General features: G+C 55.7%; 1 long non-coding RNA gene across 1 annotated transcript; it reads left to right on the top strand.

Annotated features, from left to right (window-relative positions):
* Positions 1-285: 285 nt before the first annotated feature.
* LOC105555304 lies at positions 286-4,668 on the top strand. Its single transcript, XR_001008456.1, has 3 exons — positions 286-971; positions 1,552-1,626; positions 4,403-4,668. It is a non-coding gene; the product is annotated as an uncharacterized LOC105555304 (long non-coding RNA).
* Positions 4,669-5,617: the final 949 nt, after the last annotated feature.

Below are 5,617 nucleotides of genomic sequence, written 5' to 3' on the forward strand. Positions count from 1 at the left end.
TCCTCACTCCTCACCTCCTCACCTCCTCACTCCTCACCTCCTCACTCCTCACTTCCTCACCTTCTTCAGCCTCCTCTCCTCCTCACCCTCAGCTGCTATTTTCTGCAGAGCCTGGGCTTCACTCTGCTGCTCCTAGCTTGCCTTTTCTTCGTCAATAGTGAACCACAGGCCAGCTGCAGCATCCTCATATTGTGATGTAACTCGGGGAAGGGCTGGACACAGAGTTTGTACCATGCCTTCTATCACTGAGAGTAAAACAGAGCTGTGGGGGTCTCGGCTTCCCCCACTGCACAGCAGCTCCCAAGCTGCGGGGAGAGTGGGAGTGCACGGGCACCAAACTGCGCCTTTCAGGGGTGTTGCAGCGGATTTTTTAATAAATGTTTTCCACTTCTTTATTCTAGGTCCCGAAAGAACTGGCCCCTCACCCTCCATCTCTGGCTCTGTCTGCTCCCTCTACTCCCCAGGCCTTGCTGTCAGCACCTGCAGCAGAGCTGTCCCTGCTGTGGTCCGGGGAGAGCTCCAGCTGGGCCCTCCGTTGCACATCCATCCCTGGGTTGGGCATCCAGGGCATCAAGTCTACAAAAAATGCATCCATTTCACCTCCAAGTCAGCTCTGTGCACACCAAGCTGTGTACAGGACAGGCCACCTTAGAAAGCCTGGGTACCCACGCAGCCTTCCACAAAGCCCCACCTACATGGCTGCTTTAGGTTCTCATCATCCTGTGCTCACCAGGAAGGCTGGCAGATCCACACCGGAAACCATGGGCTGGGGAGAAGCAGGGCCTTGGTGCTAGAGAGATCTGCCCAAGCATCCTTCTGCAAGCCCTGTGACAGAGGAGTGAGCAGCCTCAGGAGCGGGACAGGTGCTCAGGAGAGAGCCGGACGTGTGCAGAACCTGGAGAGAGCCAGAGGAGGGATCGGCCACAGAGAAACCCATCACCTGCCAGCACTGACGTGGACGTTGGGACAAGGTCAACCCCCAGCCCAGGGCTCCTCCTGCTGCCCTCAGCCTGGCCTGCTGTGCACCGTTCGCCTGGGCAGGGCTACAAATGTGCCCTGCGTGCTTGTGCAGAGGCGCTCCCTGGAGCCACCTCACCAGCCCTGGCTCCCAGTGCTCACTGGGTCCCCACTGCAGCAATGGAGCAGTGAGGAGACCAGTTTGGGGCCATCTAGACCCACCCCACCCTGCAGCATCTCAGTTGCATGCTGAATTGGGCACATTCTGCAAACTCTATGAGCCTCAATTTCCTCATCTGTACAATGGGGATAGCAGGATTCCTGGGGACAGCCCAAGGCACAGCTGTCCTTCAGTAAATGCTGGCAAACCGTGTAAAATAGAGCTGGGAAAGATAAAAAAACAGAGTTAGCATCCAGAGCAGGGCCTGCCCATCGTTGGTGTTTATGTTGCCGTAGCGACCAGGCAGCTGACTTGCTCCGGGGGGCAGGCCCCCATCGAATGACCTCCCAGGATGAAGTGCAGATCCCACCCCTTAGTCCCCAGAACTCCTCACCTTGCAGCCCACTCCTCACACCAGGTCCTCTTCCCTGCAGGTTTCTGCTGGTGGCCCAGCCCTCCAGATTCCTCACTCCCACGCCTTGGCCCGAGAATCCTTCTGGAAACACAAGGTGAGCACCTGTGACATGCAGATTCCGCAGCGTCTTTTCCACATCAGCCCCATGCCCAATGCTGTTGTTTGCCTCTCTACAGGTGGGAAATGGAGACCCAGAGTGGTCAGGAGGCAGCTCCAGGGAGGCGGAACTCCAAGTCACACTTGTGCCTGTCTGTCTCCAAAACCCAGGTGGCCTTTCCAGGGGGAGGGTGCCCGAGTGTCCCTGAGGCCCAGCAGGTGACTGTGTCAGAAGATCTGAGCAGCCCTGGCCCTGGTGTAAAGAAAGCCATTTGATGACAGGGACTCTGTCATCAGAACCTAAGGGGTAGATTGTTGGCAGAGGCAGGGGCAGGCACAGCGCACAAAGGTGGCCCAGAGGCACCTGACACTTAGGAGCATGGATGCTGACTCTGCTGGGGGCTTTGTCCCTGAGTGAAAGTCACTAAGCCATTGTCGTGTCCTAAAGCATACATCTGAGAATCTTGGGGTTTGGAGAAGACTTTGGGGACCTCAGTCCTCACCCTCCCATGCTTCCTCCCCAGCTGGAGGCCCACCTCCGCACCTCCCCACCTCCCCATTGTCCTCGGAGTCCTTGGCTGGCCTCTCTCAGCCCCCTGGGAAGCTCACAACATTTGCAGCCCCATATCCCAGAACAAGCAGCTGGGCCTGTCCCTGGGGCAGTGGGACCTATGCTGGCTCCACAGCTACGGGACAGGATCTGGGTTTCCGGGTGTCCGCCTTTCTCTGAAGAATATATACCCATCATGGTAAAACCATAAAATCCTCACCATATGACAACTCTGATGGCAGCTGTGGGCCACCAAGCCCTTTCTCGATTCCCTGTGCCCACAGTTGGCCCAGAGCATCACACCTAATCCTTCCCATAGTGTGTGCTGTTAGTACGAGCCCCATGTCGTGGATAAGAGGCACAGAGGCAGAGTGCTGGTGGCCTGTGCCCTGGTCGCAGCCCGGGGTTCCCTGGTCATCCTGATGCCAAAGCTTACCACCTTCCCTGTGCTGTCCCCTCTCAGAAAGCCGCCTGCAATGCGCCTGTGTGTGTTGGGGGGGGCGGCGCACGTGTGCCTGGGAGACGTGCCTGTGTCGCTGTGGAGGACATCGGGACCCAGCCCCTCCTGCAGGAGGCAGCCTGGGGCTTCTGGCTCATCTCTATTCTGGCAGGCAGGAGCTGGCCCTTGTCAAGGCTATCTCGGCTGCTAGAGCTGGGCTTCAGGTGTGAGCCTGTGCCTGGGACATGGGCGAATCCACAGCAGAGCCAGTGCATGCCGGGCCTCAGAGCCTCCTGTGTGACGCGAGTCCTTACCAGCTCTGAGAGCGGCGCGGCTCTCAGGAGGGGTCACCTCCGCCTTAGGCTCAGCTCAGCCGGACAGGCTAGCCTCTTACACTGCACACAGTAGGTGCTCAACAGGGAGTTTTTGGTTAATAAATTAATGATGGAAGGAGGAAGAGAACGGAAGACAGGGAGGAAGGAAGGGAGGGAAAGAGGGAGGGAGAAAAAGAGGAATGGAGGGAGGGAGGGAGAAAGAAGGGAGGGAGGAAGGGAGAGAGGAAGTGAGAAAGGGAGGGAGGGAGAGAGGGAGGGAGAAAAAGAGGAATGGAGGGAGGGAGGGAGAAAGAAGGGAAGAAGGGAGAAAGAAGGGAGGAAGGGAGGGAGGGAGAGAGGGAAGGAGAAAGAGAGGAAGGGAGAGAGAGAGGGAGGGAGGAAGGAAGAGAGGGAGGGAGGAGGAAAGACGGGAGGGAGGGAGGGAGAAAGGGAGGAAATGCTCTTTGTCCCAGCAGCCTTCTCTGAGCAAGGCCCTGGAAGACACAGGTCTCGGCTCTGTGGCTCTGGGCGTGGCTGGGTCCATGGAGGTCCACAAGGGCTCAAGCAGGGTGTCCTGGAACCACAAGAGCAGGAAGGGGGCTGTGACCAGGGCAGAGGCCCCTTGGACAGTGACCCTGAGGCAGCTCTCCAGGGACACAGGGTCAGGACGGGGGTCAGGATGAAGGAGGCAGTGCAGACAGGAAAGCTGGCCTGGACCCAGACCCCTGCACATCAGTGCAGCTGCAACCCCCAGCCTCCACCTCCCCACAGCCCTCCTGTGCCGCAGGCTCCGAGATCACAGCCTTCTCCAGGTCCATGTGAGAGGGCCCTAGTACTGGGGAAAAGAGCGGCAGCAGCATTACATGTGCAATTGGGAATATTATGAAAATTATTGATATTTATAAAAAGACCTTTTTTTTTTCCAATCCTGTCTCTATGAAAAGCCGCGGGTCCCTTTTTCCTGTGCCTGGAGTCTCCTCTGCAATGGAAGACGGCAAGGATCCTTGGAGGGCCACCAACTCCACATCCTAGGGAGGAAATATCCAGAAACACCTAGAACACCCTGTTTTGCCAGAAAGCAAGGATGCTTTCCAGACACCAGGGATTGTTCCAGAAGGACAAAGCATCCTGCTTGAAGGCTCTCCCTCCTGCCAAGTTATAATAACCCGAGCACAAAAACAGTAATAATTACAACACTGATTAATTAAATCAGTTGAGTTTCAGAAGAGCTCTGGGTCCATAAGGCTCCTCACAGGAGGGAAGTTAACACACAGGGTGCCACCCCTCATGGTGCAGGCTGCAGACTTCCTCCCTAGGGAGGGAACCAGGCCAGGGCTGCCCTGCCGGACCCACCCCAGGCCCAGCCGGGAAGGTGCTCCAAGAGTCTGTTCCGGCCTCTGCCACATCCAGGCTTGGATGGGGCTGGAGATACTGGCCTTGCATCCTTCTCACTCCTGTCCACTCCAAGTAGGCTGGACCTGCACCTGCCAGGTGGCCATGGCCTCATTGTGGGAGCAACATGGGGAGACCTAGGTCCCTGAGTGGCCATGACCATCGACCTAGAACAGTCAGCTCAGGACTGTTATGTGGGAGCAGCAATCGTCCAGCTCCTTCAAGCTGCTGTCTCCAAGGGTCTCGTCATTCCATTATGGATACAGCCTCGGGAAATGGTGACGGCAAAGGGGCTCATACAACATGGCCCATTTTTATTAATTTTAATAAACGGGAAATTGAATACACATGGGTCGTTCATTTGTTGAACCAAGCTTCTATCTGCTTATAAAGATTGGATATACATTTGCTTTTCTGTCTAAGAGGAGAAGAGTGTTTGTTTGCAGGAAACGGAGACAGCAGTGTCTGTGTTAAGAGTAGGAAGGCAGGGCCTGCTCCAAAACCTGCTCCCACATTCCAGAGACCACGATGCCCCCAGGGTGGCCCACCTGAGCCCATATCCCGAAAGGCAGAGCTTGTTCACAGGCTCAGTCCTTCAGCACCCAAGACAGGACACCTGCCAGTGCTAATGACCAGTCCACATATAACAGTCTGGGCCAGGGAACCCCAGGGAGGAAAACCACAAGGAACTGCCATGGACTGAATGTTTGCATCCCCCGCAGATCCCCTGTGGGATGGTGTATTGGTCTGTTATCACACTGCCAATGAAGACATACCTGAGACTGGGTAAGTTATTTAAAAAAAAAAAAGGTTTAATTGACTCATACTTCCACATGGCTGGGGAGGCCTCAGGAAACTTACAATCATGGCAGAAGGGGAAGCAGGCATGTCCTTCTTCACATGACAGCAGTAAGGAGAAGTGTGGAGCAAAAGAGGGGACAGCCCCTTATAAAACCATCAGATCTCCTGAGAGCTCAGTCACTACCACGAGAACAGCAGCAGGGAGGTAACCACCCCCATGAGTCAGTTACCTCCCACCAGGTCTCTCCCACAACACATGGGGATTATGGGAACTATAATTTAAGATGAGATTTCAGTGGGGACACAGCCAAACCATATCACATGTATTGAGAGGTGAGGACTTTGGGAGGTGATTAGGGTCAGATGAGGTCCTGAGGGTGGGACCCCACAGTGGTCCCTTATGAGAAGAGACTCCAGGGAGATGGCCTCTCTCCACCATGTGAGGACACAGCAAGAAGATGCCATCTGCAAATCAAGAAGGGAGCCCTTAGCA

The sequence above is a fragment of the Mandrillus leucophaeus genome, unplaced genomic scaffold, assembly GCF_000951045.1.
Source record: "Mandrillus leucophaeus isolate KB7577 unplaced genomic scaffold, Mleu.le_1.0 Scaffold68, whole genome shotgun sequence".
Lineage (NCBI taxonomy): Eukaryota > Metazoa > Chordata > Mammalia > Primates > Cercopithecidae > Mandrillus > Mandrillus leucophaeus.